This window comes from Crocodylus porosus, unplaced genomic scaffold (genome assembly GCF_001723895.1).
Source record: "Crocodylus porosus isolate Cpor-Errol unplaced genomic scaffold, CroPor_comp1, whole genome shotgun sequence".
NCBI classification, from domain to species: Eukaryota; Metazoa; Chordata; order Crocodylia; family Crocodylidae; genus Crocodylus; species Crocodylus porosus.
In genome coordinates, this window is record NW_017728944.1 from 2720617 (window position 1) to 2734227 (window position 13611).

At 59.7% G+C, this 13611-nt stretch overlaps 1 protein-coding gene across 1 annotated transcript in view; it reads left to right on the forward strand.

Moving 5' to 3' along the window:
* Window positions 1-5894: 5894 nt before the first annotated feature.
* RARA (retinoic acid receptor alpha) overlaps window positions 5895-13611 on the forward strand; it is a 96808-nt gene continuing 89091 nt past the window's right edge. The window contains exon 1 of the mRNA XM_019550346.1: window positions 5895-5949. The gene's annotated coding sequence lies outside the window, so the exon portion shown is untranslated. The remainder of the gene's footprint in view (window positions 5950-13611) is intronic.

The following is a 13611-nucleotide window of genomic DNA, read 5'->3' on the forward strand; positions in this document are numbered from 1 at the left end:
GGGAGGGGGGGGGAAGCGGGGGGCTCTGAGCCAGGTTCAGCCAAGGCTGCCAGTCTCCTCAGGGGAGTGCTGGGCTGCGGCAGGCAGGGTCGACTGCGAACCCTGCACCAGTCCCCGCAAGACCAGGGATCCTCAGCCCTGACCCAGGAGGAACAAGGTTGCTCTGTTGGAGGAGACCGGACAGTGTATGGCTCAAAGCGCTAGCTCCCACCACTGCACAGGGACCCCTCTGGATTCACCTCCCCTGCAGAGACCAGTGGTGTTGGGCAGAGAGAAACCTTCTCCCTTTCCTCCTCAAGGGGCTTGGGCTGATGGTGGATCTCTGTTGTGTTTTGAGGGGTCTGGCTCCTGTGATTGGTGGTCCAGCAAGATGGAGCTTGGAGCCCCTCTGTGGTGGCAGCAAGAGCCCCTGGCTTGGCCTGCTCCCAGCCAGCACCAGAGGGGAAGTGGGTGCTGCCCCCAGGTGCTGTATTCCGTGTACCGGGAGTGATCAGAGACCACTGGGCAGACCCTGCTAGCCCCGTGGGGACCTGGTTCCCCCTGCTTCATATACCTTTGGGTCTCTCACCATGGTTTGTTTTCAGCTAGGTCCTACTCTACCTGCAACAGCTGTTGTGCGGCCCCAGCACAAGCAGAGTTAAACATCACGAGGGCTTTGAGCCTTAGGAACCCAGTAGGCATGGCTGGCTATGGGGTTTGGCCTCCAGTCCAAAGCCCCTGTATGGTCCCCACCGCCCCTAGCTTAGCTTAACTTAGCTTAGCTTAGCCTCCCCACCCCCAGTCCTACTTAGTATGTGCTGTGGCCTTGCATCACAGGGATCCTCCCTGCTCAGGGCCCAGCAGGCAGATCTGTACTCTGCATCCTAACTGTGGCACCCCCTTGGAAAGCTGGGGAAACTGAGGCTAAGGTTCCAAGGATGGGAGCAGAGCCCTGGTTCCCCTGGCTTCTACTGCTCAGGCTGTGCTGTCCCTGCTGATACAAGGCATGATTGCCTCCCCACCTCCACTTGGATTGCCCTCTTCCAGCCCCTTCCCTACTTGGTGATTGTATCAGCAAGTGGGCTGGGATAAGCCCTGAGCTGGTGTGCAGGCCCTGCTGCCCCATGCCCCCCTCTCTGACTGCCCTCACATAGCAGGGAGGGGGCACAGCTGTTCCTTCCTTGCATGCACCCCCTGCCCCCCTCCAACTAGCCAGAGTGGCAGGGGCTGCTGGTCAGGACTGAGGGGACGCTTGGTCTCCCCTCCTGCTCTCCATGTGTTCTGGACATGGGTCCCCAGGTGACCTGCTACCAGGTGTGACAGGCCCTGGCAGGACTGCAATAGCATGGGAGTGGCGGGTGAGCAGGCTGCTAGAGGGAGACTCCTAGGGCTTGTAGTCTGTGGCCTTTGTTCTTGCCCCAGCAGGAGAGCACTCATAGGGGTGCACTTGGGCTGGCACAGGCCTCCTGTTAGAGCCTCCTCTTAGAGTGGGGCTGGCACCCCCATGGCAGGGGAGGGGCGAAGGGGGTCTCTGCTGCTCCGACCTGGGGCTGAGCCATGTGCAGACTCCTCCACAGCCCTGTTGGTGACCCTGGCATGGCTGCAATAGAGTTTGGGAGCAGTGTGGGGAGCAAGCTCGTAGAGAGAGACTCCTAGGGCTTGTACTCTCTGGCCCTCATCCCTGCCCCGCCTGCAGCCCTCTTATATCCCAGGCCCAGGCTCTTGGCAGTAGGCTGTGCCCTGTGGGCTTGCCCATCTTGGGTCTGGGTGTGCAGAGCCACCCCTGCTCACTGGCCATGCACCCTGGGGCCCAGGAGAAGGTGCCCTAGCCTGTGGCGAGCTCCTAACAACCCTCCCCAGGACTTACAGCTGTGACTCAGCCCCAGCCTCTCCCTGGTGACAGCAGAGAAACACAGGCCCTCTGACACCAGCAGGAAGGAACAGGCTGTCAGACTTGTGGCTAGCCAGACCTGTGCTTACTGCAGTGACATCAGTGTGATGGAGGTGGGGACAGGTGAGAACCACCAGGGCCTCAGCCCTTCCCCCAGCCCAGCTGTGGCCCCCAGGTCCCTAGTGACTAGTCCCCTCTTTCCAGTGATGGGATGCAAGGCACCAGGCATGGTCTGAGCCCTTCTTGGACTGTGACCCCTTAAAAGAGGCCAGCCGGGGCTGGCAGTGGGGGATTCCTCTATCCACTGCCCACTGGAGACGTTCCCTGCTAGTCGGCCTGTTCCTCAACTGCCTCTTCACCCATGCCTGGTGTTTTCCTGGCTTCCCACTTGGCAGGGGTGACTGGCTTGTCCCCAGCAGCCTTTGGTTTTTCCCTTCCTTGTCCCCAGTTTGTTTACTGTACGGTTGCTTACATGCCAGGGGCATGGGCAGGGTGTGTGATGGGGCTCGGCTGGGGTTTGGCAAGCTTTTTCTTTTCATGCATGGGTGTGATGCTGAGTGAACCTGAGAAACGATGTGGTCCATGACCCGGACTCCTGGGTTCACTGGCACTGGTGTGGTCTGTGGAAGGCGGGAAGTGGGAAGCTGTTTGCATTGTGCAGGGGAGAGATGGGTGCTAACTCCCCCCACACCCGCTTCTGCAATGGGGGGTGGGGGGGCTGGCACAGCCCTTGCCATTTCCCTCAGCACTGGACTGACTGCAGGGGTGTGGGCTATGTTGAGCCATATCTGCCTATTCCACGGTGAGTACAGCCCAGCCCTGGCATTGCTTCTTGGCCACCCCCAGTCCCGCTGAGTGGGAGCATGCAGTGTACTGTGGGAAATTTAGCCCCCGGCCATGGCAGTGGACACTATGGATGGACTCAACAAACTTGAGATGAAAGCCAGGGGAAAGTTAACACACACTTAGAGGGTGCCCAGGAAAGATCCGTCTTTCCCCTCAAGCCCCAGCTCTCCCTACTTCATCTCCCCTTGCACTGGTACCAGTTAAATCTGCACCCTAAGGCTGGTTGGGGCACCCTCACATGATAAAGCCCCAGTGTCTGCAGCTATGTGCTGGGCACCAGGGAAAAGGAGACCACTCCCCCCCCACCCCCACCCCAACAGGACTGTATGGTGGCCCTGGGTGGGGCAGGGAAGCAGGTTGTATGACTGGCATTTGTACAGATGCCCAGTAAAGTTTGGGCAAGGACCTTTCCTATGCCCTGAAACCATTGCAGCCTCTGGGCACAGGGAAGGGGCTAGAGTGCCAGGGGCACAGCAAGCACTTCTCACTCCTCAGCTCTGTCAGGACATCCAGTGCAGCCTCCCCCCCACCCCCCGCGCTTGGCTGCAATGCCCGCTGACTGCCCTGCTCTTTCACTGATCCTTATCGGGGCTGACAGAGGTTGGGGGTGCTCTCTGCTGCCTGCTCTTGCCTGGCCAGCTAGGAAAGGTCACAGAGATGGGGGTGGGGAGGGAACTGGATAGCCACTGGGCACTGCAGACCTGTGTCTGTACGAGTCAGGACCCCCCACCCTCGCCCCCTGCCATCACCTGTCAGGTTAGTGCTACCCTGTCCTCACAGCTGCATGGCCTCCCTGCCCCCAAAGGGTTAATAGGGAGTGGGTGCCCTGCCTCCAGGTGGGCATTGTGGAGCAATGCTTTAGGGGGGTGGCCACTTTCCTAGTCCCAGGGGACAGCACAGGCCAAGGTTCAGAGTGGAGGGGAAGGGGGCTGTGGTGAGCCCAGATACCTGGGTTTTTCTTTCTAGCTCCGGGAAGCAAGTGGGATTTAGCAGGCAGAGCAGAAGGTCGTGGTGGGAGCTAGGACTCCTGGGTCCTATTCCAGACCTGGGAAGGGAGTGAGATTAGAGAGGTGGGAAGAGGGGGAGCTGAGAGCTAGGATGCCTGGAGTCTATCAGGGAAGAGGCCCCCCCTTCCTGGCCCTGCCTCCCCATGGCTACTCTCCTGAGCCATGGAGGGTGGGTGGCTCTGGGGGTATCCTGGCCTTACTGTGGCTGGGCAGCTTTGCATGGGCTGGACCCCAAGTGTATTCCTGCCTCCTCTGTCCTCCACTGCTCACCCCCTGCCTCTGTCTCTTCCCATGCAGTGAGGCTGCTGAGACCCCCTCCCACCTGCAGCTCCTTGCTAGCAGGCCCAGTGCTGGCCATTACCATGTGGGTGCCAGCCAGCATAGCACAGCACTGCAGGTTGGTGCTGTGTATGGCAGTGCTTGGATCTTGGTGGCTTAGATCTTAGGTGTTCTCAAGAGGCAGAGGTACCCTACCACACCTCTCCACCCCTGCCCAGGACACCATGGTCAGAGGGGGCCATGCTGGGAGCTCAGGGCTCTTCTGGCTGAGAGCAATCCCCCTGCAAACAAGCAGAGTCCTTGAGCCCCATGGATTTTACTTTGCACCCTACTCTGGCAGGTTCTGTAGCAGCCCTACCCCTGGTATCTCCCTCCCTGCCCCCCCCCCGCCCCATGGGGACACCAGCTGGACACTGGCCCCAGGAGCAGTATCAATGCCGGGCCAGGCCTGGGCTGGGCCTCCTTGTGATCTGTGTTCCTGTGTCTTGGTGGGTGCAGGAGCAGAGGGCTGGGGCTTTGGCTCGAGGGATTTCCTACCCCCCCCCACCATCATGGGGAGGGGCTGGATGGCAGGGCTGGCTTTGATCTGTACTGTGGGCAGGGAGCAGGGCTGTGCTCCAGTGCACAACTGTTCAAACACTGCCCTGGGTTGAGCTGGGGGAGGCAGCCCTCTCCTGTTGTGCTGGGGGCCAGTGCCTGGGGCAGGGAGCCAGTGTAGGGCTTTCCCACTGAGTCTGGGGCAGCTCTGGGCCATCAGGGGGCAGGAACCCAGGGATGGCTAAGCCTTCTTCCCCACTGCTGCCTGGTCCCCCAGATGTGTGCTCAGGCAGGGGACTGAGATCTCTCCCCACCCTGTGCTTCCTGGGCAAGGGCATTAAGTTAGTCCAAATTATGGCAGAGGATGGAAGCCTCCTACCCCATCACCTGTGCCGGGCAGAGAAGGGCAGCACAGACCCCGGTGCCTGGGGAGTGGAGGAGAGGGGTGGTGAAGGAAGATGGTCTCTCCCCTGCTCTGGCCCCACTCCACATGTTTTACAGCCTCTTCCCATCCCCTTGCCGGGCCCCTTGCTATACTCCCTGGCTGTTGCCAGGATCCTGGCTTGCACCCCGCTTCCCGCCCCGATGGACCCCCGCCACCCCCGTCCCTGCCTCTGCTCCCCTTGCGGGAGGCTCCTCAGGCTTGAGGCACTCTTAACCCTTTCCTGCCCTGCCATTACCTATGGGCGGGGTGGGAGGTGCTGCCCCACAGACAGCCCCTCCCCAAGCTGCTCCACAGCTCTTGCAGTGGGGGGGGGAGGGCTGGGTGCTGTGCTGAGCACTGGCTACAGAGGACCCCTGGAGCACCCCTGCCCCTTCCCACCCCCCATTCCAGTGTTGCCAGCAGAGTCAAGGAACTGGGTGGCTGAACTGAAGTAGTCCCCACCCCCACCATGGCTGAGGAGAGCCCGTCTCCTGTAATGAAAGCAGCCCTTGTGCAAGTCATCCCTCCTGCATGCCCCCACATCACGAGAAGACCCGCTGTTTCTGTGGAGCCTGCACAAACCCTGCACGTGCCCTGGGAAAAAGTGCCCTGGGGAAGGCCGGGCCAGTGTTGAACCTTGGCTGGCTCTTTGCTGCAAGTGTCCCCTGCCTCCTGCCAGTGCACAGTGGAGGTCGGGAGGCAGCAGGGTAGAGCTCAGCCCTGGGGTCACCCTGCACCCCCCACCCCCACTCCCTCCCAGACATCTGCTGGGCCCTGGGCAGGTGGAGGAATGTCTGTTCTACCTAATGTGGGCACCAGGGCTGGTACTTTGGGGACGGTTGGGAAGGGGGACCCCCTTCCTCAGAAGATGAGGCCCTTACAGTCTTTCCTTCCCCATGTCTCTCTCACTTTCACAGCTCCTTGGTACAACTGGGACCGTGGCATGTGGGGGCAGTGGTGTCTGTGGATCTTCTCTGAGACAGCAGGTAGGAAAGGCAGGGGAAGGGTGGCCCTTGGCACAGCCTTGGTGAAACTGTGCCCAGCTACCAGCTGAGCAGTGCTGCTGGCACTGACTGTGGAGGACAAGGGCTGCTGTGACATGGATCTAAGTATGGTGGGGGTAGCTGGGCAGGGCATGGACATGAGCAGGCATAGTACTGGCACGTGCAGGCAAAATATTGGCAGGCAGGGTGGGGGCGCTGGAGTGCCTGGGAGGATACTGGTTGAGGAGGATGTTGGTGTGGCTAGGCAGGGCATTGGTATGATGGAGCCCCTGAGCCCTTGGGGGAGTGACTGAATGTTGCCATGCAGCTCCCACAGAACAGAGCATTGTGGGTGCAGGACAGGGAAGCTGCTTCTTGGGGATGTGGGGGCTCCCCATGCCAGCCCCCACCCCTCCTGACCCCTCTGGCTTTGCACTGGATGCAGTTGCTGGGGAGAGGGTTCTTGCTAGAGCACCGAGGATCATTTTCCAGGGGCCTTCTTGCCTGACATCCCCTGACAGTGATGCTGTGCCCTATCCCCATCCCCTGTACTCTGCTGCAACTAGGTGGTTTTCAGCCCATGTGGTTTTACTTACCTGGCAGGGGAGATTCCCTTCTTCTCCATCTTGAATGACTCAGTGTAGTTGGAGGGCAAAGGCCTGTCCCTTGCACTGTGGGTAGGCTGATCCTTGTGGGAGTCAATGCCTCCAATGCAAGGATCTTGGCTGCACAATTTATGGTGACAGGAGATTGCTTTTGGGCTTTCTTTCTAGCTTGTTCCTTTGGCCTTTTGGAGACACGGGGACATCTGCACGCCAAGGTCTCCAGGCTTGTGGCTTGCACACAGGATGCCTGTCTTGGATTTAGGAGTATCTGAAGCCCCAGACTGAAGAATCTGGGAGAGAAGATGCTTGCTGTTGGTAGCACCACACAGACTTGAATGACTGAGCTCTGCTCAGTCGATAGAATTTGGAAGTGATTGGGCTGATTTAGATGCACACACACACACACACACACACACACACACACACACACACACACACACACACACACACCCAGCATGGGGCTGGCTCCTCCTGGCTGCCTGCAGGGGGCTGGGGCATTTCCTGAAGCAGGGGATCTGGGGAGTCTATTGCCAGGGTTTCTGCCCTACTGCATGCCGCTGAACTGCACTCCTTGGGAGTCCTCCCTCTGTCTCCCCAGGCACTGGGGCTCTTGTTTCCTGGAGGCAGCTCCACCACAGGGCTGTAAGGTCTGGCACTGGCTCAGGGTGACTCTCCCTGATGCTCCAACCTCCTCAGCCTTGAAACGGAGGGTCTGGTCCTGCAGCACTGAGGGTGTGACCCCTTGGGGCCCACTTGCCCTGGGGGTCCACTGTAGTGTGCAGAGCCCCCTCTGTGGTGCAGGGGGTGATGCGGGACCTGGCACCTGAGGGTGCAAGGGGCGGGGGGTGCAGGCTGGCTCAGTGCTGGCAGGAGGTGTGTTTGTCATCCCGCTGGCCCTTCAGCTCCCGCTTTCTGCCGCAGTGGATGAAAAATCGATGGCGCAAATTGATTCACTCGTGCTGGCGACAGAGCCTCCTGCCGGAGCCGTTAATCACCCCCTGCATAGTGCAGGGGGGCTCCGGGTGCCTGGCACTGACGGAGTCTGCTGGGGGGGGAAGAGGGGGGAGCAGGGCCTTCCCTGAGAGCCCTAGCAGCTTGGAGGCGAAGCCACCCTGGCCCTGCCACAGCTGCTGCGGGCAGGGGGAATTGCCCACAACTGCATCTATGGGAAATCTCCTTCCCAGTGCCTCCTAGCCCTCAGTCACCACTTTAGAATAGTTCTGGTGATGCCTGGATGGGTTGGGAGCCCAGGGCTGAGCTGGCTGGTGGCCGTGGGTCAGGAGTGAGGAGCACAATGAGTTGTAAGGGTCTACGTAGCAGGGAATAGCAGTTCAGGCTGGGGGAGCCTTGGCAGCGCTGGGTACATGGGGGGATCCCAGGGCTGGACTGGCAGGGGCTGCAGGATGGGATTGAGTGGCCTGTGTGTGCATGTTGGTACATGAGCATATGTTTCCAGGTACCGCTGTACATGCACATGCCCTAAGACTGAGCACACATGCATGTATACCCTGTGAACCAGGGCTGGTTCAGACTCAGAGGATCTGGATGCTTTTCCCCCTCCCTGCTGTGTTTATCCTGGCTCCCACCTGCATCCCTTGTGTCCCTGGCAGTCCCATTTACTGCAGCCTTGTGGGGGCATCCTGTCCCACACCCTCGTCCTGTGTAGCCTGTCCTCTTTTGCACTCTCCTTACATAAGGCCACACGTGGGCTGCCACAGCCGTCTCCCTGTGCTGGGCTGTCACCGCCTGCACCCAGATTCCATCTGACAGGGAGTGTTTCCACATGGCTTGCCTTCTGCTGTGTGTGGGGGCTGGGACAGGGGGACAGACCCTGCGCAACCCCACCAAGGGAGGCCCTGGCTCTCTCTAATCAATACAGAGTTGCCTTGCTGTGGGATGGGGCAACAGTGTCCAAGGTGTGTTTGGTGCAACCTAGCTGGGAGGGACAGGGAGGAAGGGAAGAGGAGTGGAGCACTGGTACGCTGGCACCTGGGCTCTGGGATAGGGGCTATCAGTTGCTTAGCTTTGTGGTTTCCTTCTGGCCTGTTTTTCTGTATGTCCGTCCCTGTCCCCTTCTCCATGGTCTCTTAGAAGATAGGTGCCCTGTGCATTCCTCCCTCTGCCACCCAGGATGGATGAAGTGGAGTTGGAGTAGCTCATGTCTGCAGGGGGGCATGGGATAACAGGACACTTCACACCCTGATAAAGAAGGTGCCTGCTGCCAGCATCTCTGGCCCCTTGAGAGCACTGTCTCCATTGGAAGGGGAAGACCAAGAGGTCTGCATCTCGGTCTTCTAGGATAGCGGTTCTCAACCTTTTTGGACCAGGATTCATTTGAAAACATCAATGGCCAGTCCTAACCCAGTGCCTCTCACTCCTGACCTTCTGCCCCAGGATCCAGCCCACAGTGCGTGGGGCAGAGTGTGTGTGTAGGGCATGGGGGGCCCCATGCTGCCCCTTGCTAGCTGGCGCTCTGTCAGCCTGCAAGAGAGAAGCCACGGTTTCCCACGTTTTTCTCCTTTCGAGTAGAATGCAGTTTTAAAGTTGTTGATCCATTTTTAAAAGTTGTTTGTGACCCTTTCATATATTCTTGTGACCTACTTTTGGGTCATACCCCCCCGAGTTGAGAAACGCTGCTCTAGGACATGGCCTGTGCCCCCTGCTGGTGCTTGGCTTTGCCCTGTGAGCATGGCTGTCGGAGCCAGCTCAGAGCCATCTTGGTCTGGGTTTGCATCCCAGCCCTTCTCAGCTGTGGGAAAGCTAGGTGCTACAGGGAGAAAGGGCTGCCCTGGGTTGGGGCCCAACCAGGGTAAAGGCAGAAGGCAGGGAGGGACCAGCCTGTGCAGCTCAGAGCCAGCCTGCTGGCTCCTGGTGCTCCTGTCTTCTGTGCTGGGGGCAGTGATTGGATTGGGGGCTTTGCTTAGATAATACGAGGATGAAAAAGTGGAATGAGGGCCTCCCCAGCCCCAGCAAGAACTGCCCAGCTGTGCTTGAGAAGCCTGCCTGGCACATGGTCCTAGAGAGCTGAATCCCTGCCTGTGGGCAACATGGCTGGCTTGTCTGGCAGCACTGGACTTGGGCTCGCTGAGACTAGATCTGCCCCAGGTGGGCTTCAGGCAAGGGGGCGGCAGGCACAGGACCTGCCTGGGGCTCACATCTGGGAGTGATTTTTGACATTCCTGGAGGCTGAGCGCATGCTGATGGCTCCGGCCTCTGCGTAGTACTGGGGATGTGGGGGCGGGAATCGGGGCAGGTGGGAAAGGGCAGGACTGTGTGTCCTGGAAAAAAAAGAGGGGTGTTTCAATTACATTGACCTCTGCGGGGCTGTTCCCCACTGCCACTCCCCTTCAGGATCCTCCTGATTTCTTATGCATTTGCCTAGTGACTCTGGTGTTAGAAGCCCAAAGACAAAGGCTCTGGCCACACACCACCAGCTCCAAGGCAGTCCTGGGCCTCCTGTGGGCGAGCAGGCATGTGCCCTTGCCCCTGGAGACAGCTCCATGTTGCTGCATCTCCAAAGCACCATGCCTCAGTTTCCCTTTGCAGGATGGGGATGGCATTTGCAGCACACATGGCACGATGCTCCTTACCAGTGCAAAGGGCACTGAGGTTGGGGCTGTCTGCTGAGGGTGCTGTTACTGAGTGCATCTGTGTTCACAGCAATCTCAATTAATTAACGAGGGGTCTGAGTTTCAATGGCAAAGAATCCTCCAAGGATGAGGGAGTAAAAAGCCCCAAACAGGAATGACTGGAGTACAAGGAGGAAGCTGGGGGTGGGGGCCAGTGGAGGGGCTGGGGGGGAGGATGGGGGTCGAGTAGAGTAGGGGGCCCAGTTCCAGGCAGAGGGAACTCCAGTGAGACCCGGCCCCTGCCTTCGCCTGGGCCCCTCTGCCTGGTTAAAAGGTTCCAGAAGCCTTTTCTTTGCAGGACAAGATAAATCTGTCACTCTCTGGGCTGGGGGAGGGGAAGGGCTGGTGGTGCATGCTGGGTGGGTGAGTGCTGTTGGAGCTGCAGGCCAGGGTGGGGGCTGGGGACGCCCCTGCAGGAGCATGGGGTTGGGACAGGCGGGGCTGTGCCACGGTTAGGCCTTGGCTTGCAGCACTGCAGGGATCGGGCAGGGGTCAGTGCAAGGAGGGCAAGGGAGGGGGACAGAGAGTGCATTGCCTCATCCAAGGCTCCTGTGTCCTAGCTCTGTCCTGGGCAACTTTAAGCTGGGTGGGTCATGGAGGGGTGGGGCTGGAATAAACTGGACAAGGTGCTGGGCAGAGACCTGGACAGAGTACAGGCTGGCTGGGAGGCTTCCTGAGGGCCAGGCCCTCCCAGCCTCAGCTCCACCACGAGGGCAGAGTGTGGAGTTGCTGGACCCCACAGGCACTTTGTTCTGGGCAGAACAGACACTCCCCAGCGCATGGCTCCAGGGTCTTTGGATGCTCAGGGCTTGGGCCCTCTGCTCTAGGATGCAGGGGCAGGCCCCTCCAGCCAGATGCGGTGGTGTCAGCAGGACCAGGTGAGCCACACTGGGTGCCCAGAAGGATCCAGCCCTGCTTTGTGCCTCAGTTTCCCCTCTCACCCTTTGTCTATTTAGACTTCTAGCTATTTGGGCCCAGGGCTGTCTCTCACTCCATGTCAGAGCAGTATACAGTGGGATGGAGGTCCTAATTTCAGCTGAGGTCTAGTCTAGGTAGTGCCTGGTATGACAGGGACCATAATCTCAGTAGGTGCCTGCTAGCACAAGAGGAAGGAAGGAGCTTGGTCTCTGTAGAAGTTTCTAGGTTTTACCATAACCTGGACTGCAGCAGAGCCTGCTTCCTCACAGATACTAGCTCCGCGGTCTGCCCTGGCTGTCTTGTGGGCAGGGCTGGTAGCAATGCAAGCAAGTAGGAGTGACCAGCACCCATTTGTCAGCCTCTGTGCATACGACTGTCCTTCCACCGTCATAGAGCACTTGGCTCTGCAGGTGCTGTCCTGTACTTCCAGCACAGGTTCCTTGCATGCAGTAGCATGGATTGCCCATGAGCCTTGGGGTCTCTCTCTGGCCGGTGAATGCAGCCACCTCTGGTGTGGAATGAGGCCATGCAGTGATAGCTTGGGACAGAGTGTGGGGAGCCCAGAAGGCCACAGAACTGGCTGGGGGAGTCTCAGTGGAGGGAAGGGAGTTGCCAGGGTGGAGATCTGAACTGGGGCCAGGCTCGATCTCCTGTGGAAATGGGCAGGGGCAGAGTGCGCTGAGCTGGGGAGTCGCTGGGGTAATCTCACCTGTCTGGCGATGACAGTGCCACAGTGTGTGCCACCCGGACAGTGGGCTCAGCTGCCATCTCCAGCATTTAGCTAAGTGGCCCACTGTGGGCACCAGGCCTCAAGTAGCAGGGCCCCAGCATGTCCAGACCCAGGCAGGGGGCTTTCCTTTTCCTTGTCACCCGCTGTCTCCCAGAGAGTGGGTGGTGAGTGAGTCACCTGGCTTCACGCCCCCAGTCCTTCACACCCTGCCAGAGCAGGGCATTGCTGGAAATGCCCTCCCTACCCCTGTCCTGCATGTATCAGCCGGGTCGTAGGGGCTCCTGGTGGATACACCAACCCATCAATCAGGGGCTGAGGCCTCTGCACCGCCCCCTTCTCCATCTTCAGCTGAGTTTCCGGTCCCTCACTGGCAATTAATAGACAAGAACAACAGTGCGCCTTGCGCCCAGACAAGTGAGAACGCAGCTGTCCTAGTGCCATGGGGGCTAGCCTGGGGCGGGTGGGAAGCAGGTACAGGGTGGGGGTGGTAGGGTGCCACGCAGGGCACCGGTGTCTCCTAGCTCCTGGAGGAAGGAGGCTACCTGCCTCTTGGTGGCTTAACCCTGGGCTCAGCTTCTCAGAGGGGGAGAGGTAGCCAGCACTGAAACAGAGATTTGTTTTTTTTCTTTCCTTCTTCCCCTTTCCGCAGTCAAGCAGAGTTAACCCCTTGCAAGGCACTGTCTGCCGGATTCATGGTCTCATTTGGCTCGGGGCCTGCCATGGGCAGACACTGGATCCCGCCTCAAGCTCCATATGGCAAGTGCAGGGGTGTGGGACCAGTCTGTACCGCGCATCTCAGTTGGCTCTGTGCCCACCATGGGTTCTAGCCAGCATGACTGGCAACTCCCAGTAACTTCCCGAGGGCACCCCGCCCAGCAGGGCCAGTCGCACCGTTCCCCAGGCCTGGATTGGGGTCGCTGTCTAGACCAGGACTTAGTGTCTCAGATGCTTTGCTCTGGTTTGAGCTCAGCCTGTGGGCTGGGGGCCGGGCTTTGAGTATCTCCACTGGAGAGGGGGTGCTACGGTGGGACGTTTCCTCCTCCAGCTGGTACTGGGCTTAGAGGCCGTGTCTGCAGCCTGAAGTTGGCTGGTACTAGGAGCGGGGCACCAGATCCCACCTCCTGTGTGGGAGAGGAGCATAACCCAGCGAAGATCAGATAACGGGCAGGGAGCGCGTGTGCGTGCGAGACTGGGGGAAAGGATTTCCTTTGATAAGGAAAGCCGTGCCACAGAAGGTGCAGGCACAGGCAGGTGCCCCCAGGCCCCCAGCGTGCAGGGGAGCGGGCCCTGTGGGGCTGGCCGTGGAGCACTGGCGCCGGGGCCTGGCCTGGGGGCCAAGGCTGCGCCTGGCAGAGCGCTGGAAGGAGCACGGGATGGGACGGGACTTCCTGGGTCACGGAGTCCAGAGCGCTGCTAACGTGGGCGCCACATCACAGGGTCCCTGCACGGCTGGGAAGGAGGCTGGCACCCAAGATGCCCCGATGGGGACTGGCCGACTCCTGGGCACTGCGGCTAGGAAAATGGGCCCAGCTGCTCCCACACCGAGGTCCTGTCTCCTGCGCCCGACGGCTAAGGGGCCCGATGCTGTTTAGGGGCATCCTCCCTGCAGCCTCCTGGGGCCCTTTGATAGGTAGGGAAACTGAGGCAGGGCACGAGGTGACTGCAGGTGTAGGGGTCCAGCTGGGGTGCGAACCGAAGCGTCCTCACTCCCACCCTGAGCCACCGACTTCCCTCCCTCCCCAACTCCCCCTTCACCGCCCCCCTTTCAAAAAAAAACAAAAAA